Below are 23,462 nucleotides of genomic sequence, written 5' to 3' on the forward strand. Positions count from 1 at the left end.
GAGAAATGGTCCAGAACCTTCTCGCGCGATCAGCGATAACCAGCGGCGGAGTCGGTCACAGGTAAGTATCAGACATAGCGATATCGCTGCTGCGTCACAAAACCAGTGACGTTTCAGCGATATTGCTAGCGATTCTCACTGTGTAACGGGGGCTTTAACAGCACCACAGAGAAAGGGGAATCTGCCCGACAGGGAGCCTACAGATAAAAGGGCGGTACCTCTCCCTCGCATCAGTTGGTTTCCTGTCCCTGACGGGGAACCTTCAGTGTGCGGTACCTGCAGGAAGATACTGAAGATTCCGGATCCAGGGTCGGCCAGTCCGAGTTCCAGCAGCAGAGAGGCCCCTGTCACAGCTGGTGCTATGCCTGAGGCTGCCACCGCTGGGACCAAAGGGTCTTGCAGGGTGAGCAGGGGTATGTGCGGCCACCGTTCCGTAGAGGACGCAGGGGGTACCAGGTTCCCGGGGGAACACGCGCGGGTAGTGTGTGTCCTGAAAGCAGACTCAAGATGGCCGCCGCTCCGGAAGTAAAAGCGGGCCTTCCGGGTTCCAGGCCAACGCATGCGCAGTGACGTGGCCACAGGAGGGAGACCGGAAGTGACGACGCTGGGCGTCAAATTCAAAAGTGGAAGTGTACAAGCACTCCCTGCTGCATGCAGTCCTGCAGAATCATGGAGGACAGCGATCAGCAGCACCACCAACTCCAGCAGCAGCTGCCAGAGCCACAGGAGAGACGTCCTTCCGCAGACAAGCGGAGATCCAGCAGTCATTCCACAAAATGCCGCAGGGGCCAAAGGAGAAATCACCATCCTTGAAAGAGCCCTTTCCAGATCCTATCCATCCTCCTGAACCGGTACCTGCGGCTGCGTCATAAGGGTGAGTGATCTTCGTGAAAGTTCACTGTGTAATTAAGGTCCCCTTCTCTCCTCCTTTTAGGGAAAAAAGAGTGTCAAAAACGATACATACAGTAGGTGTTGTCCTATGTGCAACAGAGCATTACCGGTATCCTGGGACAAGAAGCTTTGTAGTTCTTGCATAGAATAAGTAATATTTGAGAAGATAAGGTCCAAAGAAAGGAAGCTGCCGTACACTCCCAGTCGGATTCCCCTAGTTCCGGGGAAATCGCCTCAGATGTACCAGATCTCTCCTCATCCTCGGACAATGAATCGGGGACGTCACTGCTTTCCCCTAGATTAAGTTGATACCCTAGTAACAGCAGTAAGATCAACCATGGGAGTAATAGACCCTCGCCCTGACAAGACGATTCAGGATATAGTGTTTGGGGGGGTTAGGCCAAAAGAAACGTAAAGTTTTCCCCATGAACGAAAACATCCGGGGCCTAATTAAGAAAGAGTGGGAAAAACCTGACAGGAAAAATTCCTTGATGCCTTCCCTTAAGAGAAAGTACCCCTTTGACGAGGAGGCATCCACATCATGGGACAAGGCCCCAAAGCTTGATGTTGCAGTAGCCAATGCCTCTAAGAAATGTGCCCTCCCCTTCGAGGATATGGGGACATTAAAAGACCCCTTAGACAACAAAGTGGACACCTTCCTCAGGGAGGCATGGGAATCAGCAGGGGGAGACATTAGGCCCACCATAGCAGCAACATGTACCTCCAGGTCCCTTATGGTGTGGGTAGATCAATTGGAAAAGCAGCTATGGGATGGAGTGCCCAGGAATAAAATACTGGAGTCTATTCCATTGATAAGAGGTGCAGCTGCTTTCCTGGCAGATTCATCAGTCGATTCTGTCAGGTTAACATCTAAGTCTGCAGTTCTCTCAAACGCAGCCCGTAGGGTTCTGTGGCTCAAGTGCTGGCCAGGAGACTTGCAGACAAAACTTAAGCTGTGCTCCGTCCCATGTGAGGGTCAATTTTTGTTCGGGGAAACACTGGACTATAGGCTTCAGAAAGCAGGTGATAAGAAGGGTTTTCCTAATCTGGGGGTCCCATCGCTTAAACGGTCCTTTCGGATAAAAAAAAGTTCTTCCACAGAAGGCCCCTGAGGGAGCAGAATAGATGGGAAGAAGGGAAAAGGAAGGACAGGGGCTTCCTCTTCGGAAACTTCCAGAGATAAAAGGGCCTCAAAGTGATGGTTTTCCCAGGGTGGGGGGAAGAATATCCCATTTCCTTCCGCCCTGGCAAAAAATCTCAAACAGCGCCTGGATACTGAACCTGGTCAGGGCTGGTCTTCAAATAGACTTCCGCTCCCTCCCTTGCCAGAGATTTGTGGTAACTCCCCTGAGATCATCTCCACAAGAACAAGAGGCCTTGGAATGCGAGATCAGGGACCTTGTGAGAAAATCTGTCCTTCAAGAAGTCCCACCTCAGGAAAGAGACGTTGTTCCTAGTGACCAAGCCAGATGGCTCCTATCGGACAATAAACCTGCGGAAACTGAATGGCTGTGTGAAGACTCAGAAATTCAAAATGGAATCAATAAAATCGACCATCAAAGTACTGTTTCCGAACTGTTTTATGGCCGTCCTAGATCTCAGCGATGCCTACTATCATGTCCCCATTCACAAAGAATCCCAGAAATTCCTCAGGTTAGCGGTTCACATGGGGGTGGAAATAAAGGAATTTCAATACAGAGCCCTTCCCTTCAGGCTATCAGTAGCCCCTGGATATTTACCAAATTATTGGCAGAAATGATGGCTCACCTCAGAGAACAGGACATTTTGATAGTCCCCTACCTGGACGATTTTTTGATAGCGAGCGATTCAGTTCAACGCTGCAGAGTGGACAGATTAATGAGTACCCTGACAAACCTGGACTTGGCTTCTAAACCTAAAAAAAATCAAGGCTAGAGCCAAACATGGTACAGGAATTCCTGGGGTTACCATTGGACTCCCGGAAGCAGGAATGCTGTCTCCCAACGAAGAAAAAGGGAAGATTATAGATCTAGTGTCAAGAGCCTCTATGACCTTGAAGAAGGCCATGTCGCTACTAGGTTCCCTTTCTGCCTGTTTACCAGCAGTTCAGTGGGCACAATTACACACCGGGGATCTACAGTGGGATATCCTAAAGAACCCAAACTACATTAAGGGGTCACTTAGAGGGCCACATTACTCTAGCCCTAGCCACTATTCATTCCCTAGATTGGTGGAAAGACACCGACAACCTGTCCAAAGGGCTTCCACGGGTAAAGAAGTATCCTGGGTAGTTACCATCGATGCAAGCCCCACGGGGTGGGGGCTCATGTGGGCGACAGGCTCATTCAGGGAGTGTGGAGAGGCCAGGAGGTTGAGGCATCTTCGAACCAGAATGAACTTTGGGCAGTAGGTCACGCACTAGCAGACTTCCTACACATTCTGCAGGGTCATCATGTTCGGGTGTTCTCGGACAATCAGGTGGTAGTGGCCTATCTAAATCATCAAGGGAGGACCAGATCCCGGGCCCTTATGAACTTCACTTTCCAGATCTTCAGTTTAGAAGAGAACAATCTTCTGTCCCTTTCCGCATTACACATTTGGGGGGTAGAAAACCAGAAAGCAGATTTTCTGAGCCGCCATCAATTGAGACAGGGCAAATTGGTTCTGAACCAATCTGTGTTCGAGCAGATTTTGAGAATGTGTGTGTGTGTGTGTGTGTGTGTGTGTGTCACAGACCTGTTTGCAGGTGTCTTCAGCAAAAAAGTGGAAACATTTTGTTCCCTAGATCCCAGGGGGAATCCCCAAGTCCTGGATGCCTTCGTGATTCCGTTGACTCAGTCTGGCATACGCCTTTCCCTCAAATATCCACATCCCGGCGGTCCTACGGAAAGTCAATGAGGAGGGGTCAGGACTAATATTAATAGCCTCCTTCTGGCCAAAAAGAACTTGGTTCTCCTGGCTGAGGATGTTATCGATCACCGAACCCTGGGTTCTGCCGGATCTCCCGGACCTCCTTTCCCAGGGGCCAGTGTTCCACCCTCGTTCAGTGAACCTTTAACAGCATGGAATTTGAGGGGGCGCTATTAAGAGAAAGAGGTTTTTCAGAGAACTTAGTTTCTACCCTTTTAAACAGTAGAAAATCTGTCACCACAAGAGCTTACGGTAAGACCTGGAGAAAGTTCCTGTCCACCTCAGGTGCAAGTGTTCAGGATAGGGTTCCAATTACTGCGATCCTTGAGTTTCTACAAAAAGGGCTAGAACGGGGCCCGGCAGTCAGTATCTTAAAAATTTCAAGTAGCAGCTCTAGGAGCATTATGTAATCATGACGTAGCAGGTGACCTGTTGGTAGCGCGCTTCATCAGAGCCGACGTTAGATCTAGGCCAATAGTCAGTCAGAGGCGTCCATCTTGGGATTTAAATCTAGTCCTATCAGCTCTAACAGGGCCCCCCTTTGAGCCTCTAGATTCAGCTCCTCTAAATGTCCTGTCTTCAAAACTGCCCTCCTGGTGGCTTTAACATCAGCCCGGAGGGTAAGTGATATTCAGGCCTTATCCCCAAGTCCTCCCTTCACAAAGATAATGATAGGGTTATTTTAAAACCTGACCTGGCCTACTTATCAAAGGTAGCATCTCGTTTCCATAGCTCCCAGGAGGTCTTCCTTCCTTTTGTTCTAACCCTAGGAATAGGGAAGAAGAAAGATTCCACACCTTAAGGCCCCTTTACATTTAGCGATGCACCAGCGATCCCGAAAACGATACGACCCGGTCAGGATCACTGGTGCATCGCTAAATGGTCACTAGTGAGCTGCCACACAGGCAGAACTCACAGCGATGTAGCGACGCAGCAGCGGTCATTACTTACCTTTCAGACGCGGCGATCCTTACGTCCTCCCGCCCGCGTCCACGCGTCGCTCGTCGGCGTCAGCAGGAAGCCCAGCAGGAAGCACCCGACGAGAAATGGAGCTGCACGATCTAGCGCGATCAGCGACAGACTGCGGGGGAGCCGGTCGGAGGTAAGTATCACACATAGCGATATCGCTGTTGCGTCACAAAATCGGTGACGCTTTAGCGATATCGCTAGCGATATCACTATGTGTAAAGGCCCCTTTAGATGTCAGGAGATGTTTGGTTCAGTACCTATAGTCTACCCAGAGGTATAGGAAGGAAGGATCTCTCTTTGGGTGTTTCCAGGGACCTATAAAGGGACTCAAAGCCTCCAAGAGTACCCTGGCAAGATGGATAAGAGATGCTATAGCCTTGGCCTACTCATCCAGTGGAAATGTCATCCCGGAGAGGCTGAAAGCTCATTCCAAAAGAGCAATGGCAACCTCCTTGGCGGAAAGGTCGGAGGTATCAATAGAACAAATCTGTAAGGAGACCACCTGGTCATCACCTTCAACCTTTTTTAGGCACTATCGGCTGGATCTATAATCTGCTTCTGACCTAACCTTCGGGAGAAGGGTTCTTCAGGCTGTTGTCCCCTCCCTAAGTTACAAATATCTGTAATTCTCTCTGTGGTGCTGTCATGGGGGATAGAGAAAAACGAAGTTACTTACCGGTAACGGGATTTCTCAGAGCCCTTGACAGCACCCGTTCATTCCCTCCCATCACGCTTGGGTGAGCACATTTCTAATGTTTGTAGTGTGTTTATGTATAGGCATGGTGTTTTTTCCTGATAAGAGATATGATAAAGTATATAAATTTCGATGTCATTAACCTGGAGGTCCTCCAATGCTCTGTAAACCAACTGATGCGAGGGAGAGGTACCGCCCTTTTATCTGTAGGTTCCTGTCCCTGAAGGGTGGATCCCCTCTCTTCGTGGTGCTGTCATGGGCTCTGAGAAATCCCGTTGTAGGATCGCTACTACCAATAGGTGGCGCTGTAGAGTAAAAGTCCTCTTTCTTTCCGAAGAGGCAATTTGCACGTTGCTGGTAAGCTTTGTTTTTCTGCTTCCTTAGGTGTTCAAAACAATTCTGGTGCTCTCTGTTCTGTTATAATACATTCGGCCTATAGCTATCTTATTTGTATGGCTAAGCTTTACTGCTACGTTCTGAAGGTGCTGCACTGCTATACTAGTACTACATGGCATGTATCATTCAAATAAAACCACTAGGTGGCAGTCTATTCACAAATCTAGCCTTATTCTTTGTCAGGTTTCTATGTAACTAAAGGGGTTCACCAGTCAAGATCGGAATTGATCTAACTTATTGATCGGTGGGTGTCTGACAGCTGGTACCAGCTGCAGTGGGAAATTGCTGTAGTTGTGACGTCAGTGCTACAACCATATTAACAAAGAATGGGCAAGACAGAAGCCGCAGGGATAACTACGGTTGATTTTGTTATTTCTGCACAAAACAAACACCAAAGAATAAAAGTGTAAAGTTCTTTTCAGCAGTACCATTGCTTTATACCATCAGTTCTTGCCCCATGCTGTAGTGTCTGCCCCTATAGACATGTGACTACTGGCATTCAGGAAGCAACAGATTATCATTAGTGATGAGAGAACGTGCTGGGATAAGGTGTTATCTGAGCATGCTCGGGTCCTAACCGAGTGTCTTCAGCGTACTAGAAAAATGTGTGCGCCCCCGCGGCTGTTCGACAGACACAACACATGCAGGGATTACCTAACAAACGGGACACTGGGCCAACAATGTTGTAAAGATGCTGACAGACAAGGACATGAGATACTGCTGTATATCGAAGGTCAGTAAAGGTTCTTCTGCTCGATAGACTACCATTCACTTGTGATATCTGGACAGTGTTACATCTTGTCACACAAAAAAAAACAATATTTTGCACTGCTTTGCTGTCAAAGAATTACAAGATTAAGGCTTTTATAGGAAAGGATGAAAAAAAGCAGAGAATTGGAGGTGGAAAAAGGCTTTCATTGTAAAGCTGTACCCCTATTGTCTTTAAAAAAAAATAAAAATATATATATATATATATATATATATATATATATAATATATATCTGATCCAATATATGGCACTAAATGTGGCCGTGCACATTTGATAAATATCCATTAGAATCTGCCAATCTCAGTAGAACCAACAGATCAACTCATGTAAAGGGGTCTCCCAAATCACCCGTGATGGCAAATGTCAGGAAAAGAAAAGGTTGGACAAGGGGAATTTAAAACTGACCAATTATTTTGTTCTCACGTGTGACAAACAGCCACTACAGGAGTCGAACACCCATTTCCCCATGGAAACACATGCAGGTTCAGTCAAGTGTCAAAACAAAAGGGAAAACTGTTGTCCAAACAAGTATTCTACCGCTAGCAATATTAATGGAGGTGCTGTACTTTCAACAAACGCTTGATAGATCAATAGTACAAGCAAATATAAGAAACTTTGAAGTATATATAATGATTGTTTTCTTAGAGAACACAGATGTAAAATAAGAATTTAAAAGTTCGGCCTTCTCAACATCATTTTTCCCCACTTCACCTTTTGATCCTGTAAAAATCTTACAGCATCTTTTGACTTTTTTTTTGCTTTTGACATACCCCCAAATGCTTTTTTGCTGCTTTTGGTCTCCCTTGCAAGCCTCACTTCATTACTGGCTTTAGCTCTTCTAACGCTTTCCCTGCAAGCAGCAGTATATTCTTCTTTAGATATGCCCCCTCTTTCCATTTAATATATATTTATTTTTTCCTTTATAACTAGTGATTAAATTCTGTGTTCATCCATCCTCGTCTCCTTAAATGCTTCCAACTCTTTTCGGGATTGTTACCAATTGTGCAGTGAGAAGTTCATTTAGCAAAATCTCCCATTCTTCTAGGACATTTCTGCTCTTTAGAACATCCAACCATTGGTGTCTGCAACATTATGCAGTCAAATAGCATTCCTTCCCTTCCAAGCCCTGCTGTGCACCCTAGCAGTAGTTTTCCACCACATGTAGGGTATCAACATACTCGGGGTGGAAAAATAGGCAACAAATTTTAGCACCCATTAGTCCTGTTACCCTGGAGAAAATAAAAAATTGGGCCAAACATTTTTGTGAGGAAAATGTGATTTTTTTTTTATTTTATTTTTTTTCTCCACTGCTCAAAGTTAAAAAAAATTCTGTGAAGCCCCTGGGGCTTCAAAGTGCTCGCCACACATCTAGAAAAATTCCTTAAGGGATGTAGTTTCCAAAATGTTAGTATGGTTAGCACTCGACTGAAAAGTTGAACATACAGTTCTAGTGAAAAGGAGCCAGTGGTCCCGTAATCACAAGTTCTGTATAGAATCACTGCACACGTAGAATATGCTTGAAGTGAATATCGACGGTGATAAAGCGACAGCTGACGTTGCGGCCTGATAACGACATTTATCACATAGTCGCTGAAAAAATGGAAAATATATACAGTGAGGATCAAAATTATATACAAAATATATACAAGATATATACAGAACAGGTATATCCAAAAGTACATTTGTGGTAAGATATGTACTAATGCAGTAGGATCACGAGAAAACATGGAGTCCCTTTAAGACAAGGAAAAGGGAATAACTGGCGGCAGACATAAGACAAATGTATATGGAAAATATTAAAATGTGGTCATACCCCTTTAAGTGAAGTGTCAGTAATCACCAGGTAATTAATGTCACTGCTAGGCAATATTTCAAAAGATGCAGTCTGTCCTGTAGGTAAGGGTAAAGGGAGGCATGGTTAGACAGAGGTATATATGTATTGGCTCTTGTAGGAGTACATATGTATGTGGCCAAAATAGAAAAACCATACATATACTGCGGTACAAAGGCAAGAATAACAATATTTTTTATTTTAATTCTATTTTTGACATGAATCAGCGCTGAACACATCGCTGGTGAAGCTGTCTGTGTGACAGCTCACCAGCGATCACATAGCGATTCACCAGCGATCCTGACATGTTGATATCGTTGTCGGGATCGCTGGTAAGTCACTTAGTGTGACGGGGCCTTTAGAAAGCTGTGTATGGGAATAGCATCAAATATAAGTAGGACGCTGGACCTCAGAAATATAGATATTCTGTAAAACACCATAATTGCATTAAAATGATTTAGGACATGGCATACAATTACAACAATCGTGATCTGCCAAATAACACAGTAGATATGGTAAACAGTAGGAGTCCAAACTGGAATAAAAGAAAAGAATAGAACTGAAATAAATAAAAGAAGTATTTTTAAGAAAGGAGAAAATACATGGATAATGGCGAAATGAAAAAACTAATGAATTAAAAATAAAAAATGAAAACAAATGAAAAAAGGAATGAAAAAATGTGAAAACAATGTAAAAATAAAAAATGAAAAAATTAAAATGAAAAAAATGAAACAAAATTTTGAAAATAAAGTGAAAAAATGGAAAATTAAAAAAATTCTTACCGCCAGGGAAGGTGTCAATACAGACTCATAGGGGCAACTGTTCAATGTGTCTGAAGGGAAAAAAAATTATCAAGTTAGCCAATCTATTTCACGGTTGAAGCCTCTGGGATGTAAAGTGTCCAGAGTGTATATCCAAAAAGTCTCACATTGTTTGAGTAAGCGGATATGGTTACCACCCCTCTTGGGCCTGGGTACTTTTTCTATGATCTGAAACCTTAATTGGGAGACGTTATGTCGGGCCTCTTTGAAATGGGCAGGTAGTGGTAGCCATGTTTTTTCACATCTGATGGTAGACTTATGGCTAGAAATGCGATCCCTAATAGCCTGGGTGGTTTCACCCAAGTACAGTAAGCCACAGGGACATTTGATGATATATACTACGAAATTGGCTTCGCATGTAAAGAAGTCCCTAATGGGGTAGGATTTTCCTGTACGTGGGTGGATGACCTCATTACCTTTGATAATGTTGGAGCAACTCATGCAATTGAGACAAGGGAAGATACCTGTCCTTTTGAGGCCCATCAGCGTTTGTGTGGTTGTCCGGTTACAGTATCCTAAGTCGGCCCTGACCAACTTGTCTTTGATGTTTTCAGGTCTTCTCAAGCACATCAGCGGTGGATTTTTGAACATGGCAATGTTGGGGTAGGCTTTGATTAGTAGAGGTCTATGTTTATGGATGAGGTTATGGCCTCTCTGCATAGAAGGATGGTGGCCATGTACAAAAGGGAGTCTAGGTGGTTTCTTTGCAATGGTTGTAGTACAGTTAGGGTCGGCTAATGCTTTGGTCATCTCAGAGGCCAAAAGTGTGGATGGGTAATATCTGGTTTCAAATCTGTTAGACTTTCCTTGTAATCTTAAGCCCCTGGTTGTGGGGTCTGATACAATCCTGATTATTCTTTTGAATTGTGACAGGGAGAGACTATTCCTGATGGACTTGGGGTGACAACTATCATATAAGAGAAGGTTATTGCAGTCAGTGGGTTTGGTATAGATGTCGGTAGTGAGTTTACCTTGGGGATCCTTGTGAATTCTTGTGTATATCATCAAATATCCCTGTGGGTTACTGTACATGGGTGAAACCACCCAAGCTATTAGGGATCAAATTTCTAGTCATAAGTCTACCATCAGATGTGAAAAAACATGATGACCACTACCTGCCCATTTCAAAGAGGCCCGACATAACGTCTCCCAATTAAGGTTTCCGAGCATAGAAATAGTACCCAGGCCCAAGAGGGGTGGTAACCATATCTGCTTTCTCAAACAATGTGAGACTTATTGGATATACACCCTGGACACTTTATATCCCAGAGGCCTCAACCGTGAAATAGATTGGCTAACTTGCAAATTTTTTTTCCCTTCAGACACATCGAACAGTTGCCCCTATGAGTCTGTATTGACACCTTCCCTGGCGGTAAGAATTTTTAAAATTTTCAATTTTTTCACTTTATTTTCAATTTTTTTTTTCTTTTTTTTTCATTAATATTTTAATTTTTAATTTTTTTCATTGTTTTCACTTTTTTTCATTCCTTTTTATCATTTGTTTTAATTTTTCATTTTTTTGTTTATTTTTATTTTTAATTCATTAGTTTTTCATTTTGCCATTATCCAAGTATTTTCTCCTTTCTTAAAAATACTTTTTATTTATTTCAGTTCTATTCTTTTCTTTTATTTCAGTTTGGACTCCTACTGTTTACCATATCTACTGTGTTAAGGTACTGTCGCACTTAGCGATGCACCAGCGATCCCAACCAGCGATATGACGCGGTCAGGATCGCTGGTGCATCGCTAAGTGGTCGCTAGTGAGCTGCCACACAGGCAGATCTCACTAGCGACATCGCTGGGGTCGCTACTTACCTGTCAGACGGGGCGATCCTGCGTCCTCCCGCCCGCGTCCATGCGTCGCTCGTCTCTCCACAGGAAGCCCAGCAGGAAGCTGACGACGAGAAATGGTCCAGGATGTTCTCGCACAATCAGCGATAACCAGCGGGGAGCCGGTCGGAGGTAAGTATCAGACATAGCGATATCACTAGCAATATCGCTATAACGTCACAAAAACCAGTGACGTTACAGCGATATTGCTAGCGATATCGCTTAGTGTGGCAGGCCCTTTAGTTGGCAGATCACGATTGTTGTAATTGTATGCCATGTCCTAAATCATTTTATTGCAATTATGGTGTTTTACAGAATATCTACATTTCTGAGGTCCAGCGTCCTACTTATATTTCATGCTGTTCCCATACACAGCTTTCTAACACACAGAGACGGTGTTTCCTGTACCTGCACAAGTACAAGTGCCCCTGGGTACTATTCACCACATAGTGGTGGTGCCACGTCCCTTTTGCGCAAGCGCAGGCGTGCCTCGCTGCCAGCTACTGCACAGCGATGAAGCCGCGCTCCACTGCGCATGCGCGGGCGTCCCACTCCATTTTCCTGGTGGTCAGCTACTGCTCAGCGATATAGCCGCACTCTACTGCACTAAGGCCGGTTTCACATTAGCGCTTTTTAAGCGCACGCACGGCCGGGGGTAGCTCCGCCCCCGAGCCAGCTCTCTGCCCGGCGTGCCCGCCCCTTGCTTGTAGCGCCGCCTACTAGCGGACAGCGGCGCCTGCGATCGGCGCACCCTATCTTTAGCATAGGGTGCGCAGATCGTGCGCAGGCCGTGCGCTAGTTGCGCTTTGACCTGCGCTGCGCACTTTTGACGGTGCGCCGTGCGCGCCAAAATCCGAAAAGTTTGATTTTGGCGCGCACAGCGCACCGTCAAAAGTGCGCAGCGCAGGTCAAAGCGCAACTAGCGCATGGCCTGCGCACGATCTGCGCACCCTATGCTAAAGATAGGGTGCGCCGATCGCAGGCGCTGCTGTCCGCTAGTAGGCGGCGCTACAAGCAAGGGGCGGGCACGCCGGGCAGAGAGCCGGCTCGGGGGCGGAGCTACCCCCGGCCGTGCGTGCGCTTAAAAAGCGCTAATGTGAAACCGGCCTAATCGGGCACGGCGGTGCATGCATCTCACACTGCGCCACAAAGGACCGTAAGTACATCTCCCCCTGGGCTGCACTCCCATATTACCAGGGTGTACCCATTCACCAGGGTATACATAGATTTACCAGGACTTATTTTATCTCTAACAGCTCTGGCATATCTCCATGACAACGGCTCCTTTGGAACCTGGACTACCAGCCATATTGGTATTTAACAACCACTGCTTATACTTATACCTTATTCCATCCTTATCAGCATCTACCAGATTAAGTAAACTGATCGTTTGCAATGTTGCCAGCCTTTGTACCGCAGTATATGTATGGTTTTCCTATTTTGGCCACATACATATGTACTCCTACAAGAGCCAATACATACAGTCATATGTAAAAGTTTGGGCACCCCTATTAATGTTAACCTTTTTTCTTTATAACAATTTTGGTTTTTGCAACAGCTATTTCAGTTTCATATATCTAATAACTGATGGACTCAGTTATATTTCTGGATTCAAATGAGGTTTATTGTACTAACAGAAAATGTGCAATCTGCATTTAAACAAAATTTGACCGGTGCAAAAGAATGGGCACCCTTATCATTTTCTTGATTTGAACACTCCTAACTACTTTTTACTGACTTCCTGAAGCACTAAATTGGTTTTGTAACCTCATTGAGCTTTGAACTTCATAGCCAGGTGTATCAAATCATGAGAAAAGGTATTTAAAGTGGCCACTTGCAAGTAGTTCTCCTATTTGATTCTCCTATGAAGAGTGGCATCATGGGATCCTCAAAACAACTCTCAAATGATCTGAAAACAAAGATTATTCAACATAGCTTTTCAGGGGAAGGATACAAAAAGTTGTCTCAGAGATTTATCCAGTCAGTTTCCACTGTGAGGAACATAGTAAGGAAATGGAAGAACACAGGTACAGTTCTTGTTAAGCCCAGAAGTGGCAGGCCAAGAAAAATATCAGAAAGGCAGAGAAGAAGAATGGTGAGAACAGTCAAGGACAATCCACAGACCACCTCCAAAGACCTGCAGCATCATCTTGCTGCAGATGGTGTCACTGTGCATCGGTCAACAATACAGCGCACTTTGCACAAGGAGAAGCTGTATGGGAGAGTGATGCGAAAGAAGCCGTTTCTGCAAGCACGCCACAGAGTCGCCTGAGGTATGCAAAAGCACATTTGGACAAGCCAGTTACATTTTGGAAGAAGGTCCTGTGAACTGATGAAACAAAGATTGAGTTGTTTGGTCATACAAAAAGGCTTATGCATGCGCTGTATTGTTGACCGATGCACAGTGACACCATCTGCAGCAAGATGATGCTGCAGGTCTTTGGAGGTGGTCTGTGGATCGTCCTTGACTGTTCTCACCATTCTTCTTCTCTGCCTTTCTGATATTTTTCTTGGCCTGCCACTTCTGGGCTTAACAAGAACTGTACCTGTGTTCTTCCATTTTCTTACTATGTTCCTCACAGTGGAAACTGACTGGTTAAATCTCTGAGACAACTTTTTGTATCCTTCCCCTGAAAAGCTATGTTGAATAATCTTTGTTTTCAGATCATTTGAGAGTTGTTTTGAGGAGCCCATGATGCGACTCTTCATAGGAGAATCAAATAGGAGAACTACTTGCAAGTGGCCACTTTAAATACCTTTTCTCATGATTTGATACACCTGGCTATGAAGTTCAAAGCTCAATGAGGTTACAAAACCAATTTAGTGCTTCAGGAAGTCAGTAAAAAGTAGTTAGGAGTGTTCAAATCAAGAAAATGATAAGGGTGCCCATACTTTTGCACCGGTCAAATTTTGTTTAAATGCAGATTGCACATTTTCTGTTAGTACAATAAACCTCATTTGAATCCATAAATATAACTGGGTCCATCAGTTATTAGATATATGAAACTGAAATACCTGTTGCAAAAACCAAAATTGTTATAAAGAAAAAAGGTTAACATTAATAGGGGTGCCCAAACTTTTACATATGACTGTATATACCTCTGTCTAACCATGCCTCCCTTTACCCTTACCTACAGGACAGACTGCATCTTTTGAAATATTGCCTAGCAGTGACATTAATTACCCGGTGATTACTGTCTTATGTCTGCTGCCAGTTATTCCCTTTTCCTTGTCTAAAAGTGACTCCATGTTTTCTCGTGATCCTACTGCATTAGTACATATCTTACCACAAATGTACTTTTGGATATACATGTTCTGTATATATGTTGTATATATTTTGTATATAATTTTGATCCTCACTGTATATATTTTCCATTTTTTCAGCGGCTATGTGATAAAGGCCGTTATCAGGCCGAAACGTCAGATGTCGCTTTATCACCGTCAATAAATAAATATTCACTTCAAGCATATTCTACGTGTGCAGTGATTCTATACTGAACTTGTTTCCAAAATGGGGTCACTTGTGCGGGAGTTTCCACTGTTTAGACAACTCCAGGGGCTCTCCAAACGCGACATGGCATCCGCTATCAATTCCAGGCAATTTTGCATTCCAAAAGTCAAATGGTGTTCCTTCCCTTCCGCCCTGCAGTGCACCCAAACAGTAGTTTTCCACTAAATATGGGGTGTTGGTGTACTCAGGAGAAATTGCACAACAAATTTTATGATGCATTTTCTACTGTTACCCTTCTGAAAATGAAAAATTTGGTGCTAAAATGACATTTTTGTGGTAAAAAGTAAAACTTTCGTTTTTTCTTCCATATTGCTTTAGTTTCTGTGAAGCACCTAAAGGGCTAAAAAAAACTTCTTGAATGTGGCTTTGAGCAGTTTTAGGGGTGCAATTTATAGAATCATGTCACTTTTGGGTATCTTCTGTCATACAGGCCCCCAAAATGACTTCAAATGTGATGTGGTCCCTAAAAAAAAATTGGTTTTGTAAATGTTGTTGGAAAAATGAGAAATTGTTGATCAACTTTTAACCCTTCCTAACAAAAATAATTGTTTCAAAAATTGTGTTGATGTAAAGTATTATTTATTAACAATTTTGTGTAACATAACTCTGGTTTAAGGGCATCAAAAATTTAAAGTTTGAAAATTGCAAAAATTTCAAAATTTTTGCAAAATTTTCAATACTTTCAGAAATAAATGGAAGTTCTGTCTAGCAAATTTTACCACTGTCATGAAGTACAACATGTCATGAAAAAATAGTCTCGGAATCACCGGGAAACATTGAAGCATTCCAGAGGGATTACGTCATAAAGTGACACTGGTCAGAATTGAGAAAATTGGCATGATCACGAAGGCAAAAACAGGCTCTGTCACAAAAGGATAACAGAGCTGGGCAAACTGTGGCACAGTGACTGTTCCAGTTTGGTCCACAAACCGAGACAGCCGAATGGCTGAAACATCGGCCCACAGACGATGCCATGCTCTCCATGTTCATCTTCTACCAATCAGTGCGTGCAACTGACAGCAGACATGATGGCGTCACTTCACAGCGACTGCTGAGAAGAGTAAGTTCACCAGAGACCGAAGCTGAGTGCCAGGGAAAAGTGAGTAATGTGAGTATGTGTTGTTTTCCTATGCATATTGGATTTTTGCATGTTTAAAGAGAGGCTATGTGGGGGCTCATACTGTGTATATACGGTGGCTATGTGGAGGCTCATACTGTGTATATACGGTGGCTATGTGGAGGCTCATACTGTATACTGGGGGCTATATGGGTGCTTGCACTGTATATAGGAGGCTATGTGGGGGCTCATACTGTGTATATAGGGTGGTTATGTGGAGGCTCATACTGTATATAGAAGGCTATGTGGCATCTCACTGTATACAGGCTATATGGGTGCTTGCACTGTATATAGGAGGCTATGTGGGACTTACACTGTATTTAGCAGCTATGTGGGGCTCATACTTTACATAGGGGGCTGTGTGCGGGCTCATAAGGTATATAGGAATCTGTCAGCATACCCAATTATGCACAATATTAAGTAGTACAATATTAATATAACAAAAAAATATTATGTTAATTTTAATATTTAACATTAATTTTATCCTATTGGTTCAGCCCTCCACAACAGTCACGATCTCTCATGTGGCCCCTTGGGACAATTAATTGTCTACCCCTGCCATAAAGGGTTATTCTCAAGTTGTCTCTTGAGCAACACACAGTCTTAGGGTGTGTGCACACGTTGCGGATTCTGTTGTGGATTTTTCCGCGCAGATTTAGCTAAGGGTATGTGCAGACGCTGCGGATTCTGCTGCGGACTTGGCCCCGCGGATCCGCATCAGTTCCGCAGACATTGTACAGTACCATGTTAGCTAACGGGATTTCAAATCTGCAGTGCACATGCTGCGCATTTTTCAGTGCAGATTTGCTGCGGTTTTAAATCCGCAGCATGTCAATTCTTTCTGCGGATTCCGCAGTGGTTTGCCACCTGTTCCATTGTCCAGGTGTCAATCTGCAGGGGAAAACCGCAGGCAAATTCACAGATAAACTGCAGGTCACTTTACCTGCGGTTTTACCTGCGGATCCGCGCTGAAAAATCCACAGTGTGTGCGTGCAGCCTAAATCCACAGGTAAATCCGCAGGTCAAATGACCTGTGTTTTACCTGCGGATTTATTGCGGATTAGCCTGCTTTTTGACACCTGGTCATGGATCCGCAGCAGAATCCGCAACATGTGCACACACCCTGAAAGTCTCACTTCCTGGTTTCTGGTAGGTCGGGCACTCCTCCTTAAAATGACAGTTCTGGTGAGTTGCAGAGCTGTACTATTAGTAGCACAATAAAGCTCAGCACAAATTTTGGTGTAAAACGATCAGCTGTCAGTGGTTTGTTCCAGACTCTACAGTGTAATTATTATTGATTTTGTACAAAAGAGAAAAAAAGTGATGGCACTCACCATTCTGTCGTGAAAATTCTTTATTAATTAAAAGGCATTGGCAAGGGAGGAACGTACAGAGAGTGGACAACGGCCGTTTCACTCACTTGCCGTTGTCCACTCTCTGTATGTTCCTCCCGTGCTAATGCCTTTTAATTAATAAAGAATTTTCACGACAGAACGGTGAGTGCCATCACTTTTTTTTTCTCTTTTGTACAAAATCGGATTACATGTTTGCTTTTCTGGACTGAGCACCCGTTCTGACGGTATTTTGGCGGTCGGTCCAGGTGTGTGATTTTCGACTTGAATAGCAGTCATGGAACTGCTTTGGGGTTAAGGAGCAGTGCCGAATCTTCTGTCTCTCTAGTGTAATGATTATATTTACATACAGAGATAACGGGACATCTGAACAAGCATAGGGCTCCAGTGGGACAGTGAGCGGATAGGGAGACCTGCTCTGAAAGCAGTCGATACTGGTGCCGATACGTTGCGTTCGGCGCAGGTCAACGCGATGTCAAAACGTCGCATGCGGAGGCATCTGCATACATCCGCATGGCCTGCGTACCCAATGTTAAAGATAGGGTATGCAGGCCACTTGTGGACAGAGGCGGAGCTGACGGGAGCTGCGGCCGTGGGCGGAGCCTCACAGAGGAAGTCCGCATCCCTCCGCAGCTCCTCCATGCGCAAATGTGAAACCAGCCTTAAATCAGTATAACAGAGCTATTATGGCCACACCTTTACTTTAACAGGTTAAATCATGATGATAGGTTCTCTATAACCAACCAGCCAATAAGTAGGTGTTACACAAACTGCAGCCAAGTTAATAGACAGTTATCCTTGATACTGACCCCACAAAATGAGTGTCATGCCCAACTGTTAGCATCACGCCATATCCCTTCTCTGACAGGCAGGGTCTCAAGCGTTTTGCTTCACTTACCTGAGCTGCGGTCATTTCTTCCCTTCCCCATGCTCTGCATGCTTCCAGCCGGTCCTCTAGCCATGTCCTTAGGGCACGACTGCGTGCACTCCCGCCCTCTTAAAGGGTCAGCACATGCACTTGCCAATGTATATATTGCTTCCTCTCCACTGGGGAGGTGCCTGAGCAACCTTCCTATTTTGCAGTCTGAGTTGTGTAAGGTTGCATATCAGTCCCTACTGCACTCTGGTGCAAATCCTGCCTGCTGCACTCTGATACAGACTCTGTCTGGTGTGAACTGTGTCTGCTGCTTTCTAATGCAAACTCTGCCAGCTGCTTCCTCCAGTCTGTCCTCTGGGTCCAGCTGCTGCGCATCCATTGGTCTGTCCTGGAGTAGCATTACAGAATGCTGTAGATAAGCCACTGATGGCGGTGGCCGCAGCTCATAGGCCAAAAAATAGGTGACAGATTCTCTTTAAGGAGATCAAAATTGGTCTCAAGGATGGGGCCTATTATTTGCTGTTGCCAATGGAGAGGTGGTTTTAATTTCTGACAATCTCTCATACAACAGCAGCGGGTGACAGGGTACTATTGGTGAGACCTGCATCTGCCATACATTTATGGCATATTTGGGGTCTTAAATCTCCTAATTCCCTAGAGTTATGCAATCTCATATTATTGGGAGGAGATTTACTTTAGTTGATTTGGCACATATAGAAACATTTAATAATCTTTTTTTTTTTTTTCTATTGAAGCAGTACAAGTTTGTGGGCTAATGGCTATATCAACAATGATGTATCTTACTAAAAGACATTATTGTTTTATATATATATATATATATATATATATATATATACTAAATGGCCTTACTTATAGTCAGAGACTTGGGCCCTGGGTGTATAGTAGGCTGAGTACTGCCAGCTGATCAGACTGTTGCTAGAATTGTCATAAGGATATCGCCCAAATAAGGTGGTCTTTCATTCAAACCAAACTGTTCCCTAAATGTAATATGATCTTTGGTTGTTTTACATAATGGGAAATCCCTAGAACAATGGTATAATGTTGGAGACGGATCCTAAGAACTCTTAGTAATGGCGATACGTCTGAAGTATGGTAAGTAGCATTCCAAGAATTCATACGTGGCTGAACGTGACAACCATGCAAAGATTAACATACATCCGGAAATTACACTGGTCTCATTCTTTCACGCGTGGGAACCATGACTGAACAAGAATCTAAATCTTTAAAATCCCAGTGTAACCCAGAGTACAAGCTTACCAGCCTTTCTGTAACGCCTAGATGTGAACTAATTGTCTATTATACTGTACAGTGAAAGTCGGGACATGTTTGATGGTAATCCCATTCGTGGTTCTTCCTAGATTCTTTATGTTCCTATTTACAACCATTCCTTTCTATAGTCTCAAGAGGAATTTTTGAGAATTCTACTGATTCCACTGTATATAGCAAAATGGTGCGAACCAAGGAGAGCTTATTGCCTTGTAACCTTCAGGGCTACAGCTGGTTGTGTCATATTGTGCACCTGAAGATCACTCCTGGACACACTAGCAATTGAGGGCGCCTACCCAATAGCTGCATTTTATGGCCATCTTTCCCCTACTCAGTAGCAATTGCTCCTGTGTTCTTTAGTAGAAAACTAGAAACAGACATTTCGGCTTCTCTCCAGAAGAACAAAGTGATCGGTTGTCTGAGAAAAGACAAGCACAAGTAGACCAGTACCGCCAATACATTAGAGTGTCCGCTGAACTAAGATATTAGCAGGTGCAGCTGACAATAGTCAAATGTGTTTGGGAAGTACAATTCCTGGAATTGTGTAAGTCAATGAATTTACCAATATGTTTTTTACAGCACCCAGTAAGAGATACATAACTGGAACCAGAGTTTCTTCCCTTACATCATGCTGCTCTCAGATCGGGTAGCAAAACCCTGGTTAGAGAGTTCCTTTAAAAATGATCATCGAAATGGGCCTTAAAAGTTACTATATGCAATTCAGTAGTAAGGGCATTCTTGTTAAATATGAATACCCTTGTAAGCAGGTGCGGGAATGCAGTAACGCTGTGTGAGGTGCCAAGGGGAGAGGTACTAGAAAACAGGTATATTTCTCCCCGTTTCATTTCATATGTCTCCCTGTACTGATCATGAAGCCAGTTTATTTCACTCTAATCCAGTCCTGGTTTCCTTAGTGATCATCATGGAAAGGACTGGTAGTTCCCCTCCACTTATTCAATCCAGGTTTTGGTTTCCTGACTGGTCCAGCTGATATAATCAGGAGGAGCTGGGATCTCTCAGTCTATCTCGTCTGCTGAGCTGGGAGCTGACACAGTAAGATTACATGGACTTCTTTGCTGTTATATAGGTTTATTTTGTAGTTAGCCTGCTATTGTTAGTTAGTGGCCAGACGGCCTTAGATGTTTTATTTCATGTTTGGCATGTGTAACATTGAATAACAAGTGTGCACAATAAATATGCCGTGTCCATATTCATGTGGAACTTGCTAGTCTGCTGAAGTGACTTCATAGCCACACGCTGGTGCCAAAGCAAAGATCCCAGCTGAGCTATCTATTCCCCACAAATGGTGGAGAATGTGGGCAAAAGAAGGCAATGCGCGGGTGACACGCTGGTTCTTAGCATTACAAGGGTTTAAATTTTCCTTTGAGCACAGGGCGGGCACAGCGCACAGAAATGCAGATGCATTGTCTAGAAGGCACTGCTTGGTGACTCGTCGTGTCCGACCCCACAGGCTCGAACAGAGGAGGGGGGTGTGTGAGGTGCCAAGGGGAGAGGTACTAGAAAACAGGTATATTTCTCCCCGTTTCATTTCATATGTCTCCCTGTACTGATGATGAAGCCAGTTTATTGCAAGCAAATGTGCAGCAACAGCAGACTAATACTTGCTTCCAGAAGGCTCTGGAGCAGCAACACCAGATGCAGCAAGAGCAGTTGGAGGCAATAAAACAGGCCTTGGTTCGGCAACCCCGAGATGAGGGAGACCGTGCACAAAGCGCTGCTAGTGCACAGAAAGCCGTACAGAAGACTTTGCTTAAAATGACCGCAGACGATGATGTGGAAGCATACCTCACCGTGTTCGAACGTATTGCAGAACGTGAGCACTTACCGCTGGACAGATGGGCTGAGGTAGTTGCTCCATTTCTAAGCGGAGATCCACAAAAGACCTATTACGATCTGAGTGGAGCGGATGCTATGGACTATATCAAACTCAAAGGCGAAATCCTGGCAAGGCTGGGAGTAAACACGTATGTACACGCACAGAGGGTGCATTTATGGAATTTTGTGGAACATCAGCCAGCCCGCTCACAAATGCATGATCTCATCCATCTAGTAAAAAAATGGCTGCAACCAGAGGCTTTGACGTCCGCACAGATGGTGGAGCGTGTTGTTCTGGACAAGTACCTGCGGTCCTTACCCGCTAAGATCCAGAGGTGGGTTGGACAGGGTGACCCAACTACCGTTGACCAGTTGGTGAATATGGTCGAACGCTACAATGCTTCTGAAAGCCTACTCCAAGAGACGTTAGCACCCCACTGGCTCCCCAAGAAATCGCTGGAGAGTCCTGCGAAACCTACTTCATCTTCAAAAGAAGAGAACGTCACAATGAAGGGTAGCAGACCTACAAAGGACTATGGAGGTGGTACGGGCTCACATCAAGCCAGCAGACCTCGTCTGGGATCTTCATCGAGGAGGCAAGGGCCTATACAATGTTGGCGATGTCGCGGGCTTGGCCATGTAGCAGCTAACTGCCCAATGACTACAGAGCCAATGGACTGTAACGCTATGAGGCGTCTTTCGTTATATGTGCAGTCAGTCTGTGTGGCGGAGACCCTCACGGGAAATGAACAACACGTGTGCCACGTCGAGGTTGACGGTTATAGTGTGAATGCCGTCTTGGATTCCGGCAGTCAAGTAACTTTGGTACATGCCAGTTTGGTGGACTCTAGCGCCCTAACGAACTTAACCGTGGGCATTAGTTGCATCCATGGGGATACTAAGAACTACCCCACTGCCTGGGTTACTTTTACCACGCCAGTAGGGACCAAAAGACATCAGGCGGCAGTCATAAAGTCTATGGGACACAGTGTAATCCTGGGGAGAGACTTTCCCTTATTTTGGGACTTGTGGAACTTCAAAAGTGGCATGAACCCTCTAGTTGAAGACGGTACTCCGGAGCTAGCCCCTGAACCATTGCAGCAAGACGACGGAGAACCCATCTCAGAGGAAGTACTAGAATCTGCGGACTCTCCTCTGGCTGTGTATGCAGTCGAGGCAGACCAGCTAGAGGGTGTTTTAGAAATGCCTGATCTTGAGGTGGCCCGTGGTAAGTTCGGGACCGCTCAGCACCAGGATCCTACTCTAGCAAGGGCATGGGAAAACATAAAGGTCTCCGAGGGAAGACAGTTGTACCCAGGGGCTCAAAACGAGTTCCCACATGTGGCAGTGCAGCAGGATATGTTGTATCACATAGACAAGGTGCGAGGGGTGGTGGTAGAACAACTAGTGGTACCTAAGTCCTTTCGCCAGGTAGTTTTGGAGTTGGCACATAAACATCCCTTGGGAGGACACCTGGCGGTAGAAAAGACAAAACACCGTATTCTGCAACGTTTCTTTTGGCCGGGTCTAGTGGGAAACGTGACCCAGTACTGTCGGTCATGTCCTACGTGTCAATTGACCGCACCTATGTCACATTTTAGAAGCCCCTTAGTGCCCTTATCAATAATAGAGGTGCCCTTCGAGAGGATAGCAATGGATATAGTCGGTCCATTAGTTAAATCTGCCAGGGGTCATCAGTACATTTTGGTAGTATTGGATTACGCCACGCGTTATCCCGAAGCAGTACCCTTGCGGAATGCCAATGCGAAATCAATTTCAAAGGAGCTGGTTAATATGTTTTCCCGCACCGGCATTCCGAAAGAGATACTTACGGATCAAGGGACCCCCTTTATGTCTCGTATACTTAAGGATTTATGTAAACTACTAAAAATCTCCCATTTGTGTACCTCAGTATATCACCCTCAGACTGACGGTTTGGTGGAGCGCTTTAACAAAACCTTAAAGGGAATGTTGAAAAGGGTGGTGGATAAGGAAGGGAGAGATTGGGATGCCCTACTACCATACCTCCTGTTCGCTATACGTGAGGTACCCCAATCCTCCACAGGCTTTTCACCTTTTGAGTTGGTTTATGGGCGGTGTCCTAGAGGCCTGTTAGATATTGCCAAGGAGACTTGGGAACAAGAGGTGACTCCTTATCGCAGTGTAATTGAACACATAACACTCACTTATGCAGGACCGAATTGCAGCAGTTATGCCAATAGTTAAAGAGTGTTTAGAGCGCGCACAACATGCCCAAAGCACGGTATACAACCGAGCGGCAAAAACACGAGTCTTTCAACCCGGAGACAGGGTGTTGGTATTGGTACCTACCGTAGAAAATAAATTTCTTGCGAAATGGCAGGGACCATATGAAGTGCTGGAACGAATAGGT

The sequence above is a fragment of the Dendrobates tinctorius genome, unplaced genomic scaffold, assembly GCF_039654945.1.
Source record: "Dendrobates tinctorius isolate UK_male_01 unplaced genomic scaffold, ASM3965494v1 ptg000223l, whole genome shotgun sequence".
In the NCBI taxonomy this organism is placed as follows: domain Eukaryota; kingdom Metazoa; phylum Chordata; class Amphibia; order Anura; family Dendrobatidae; genus Dendrobates; species Dendrobates tinctorius.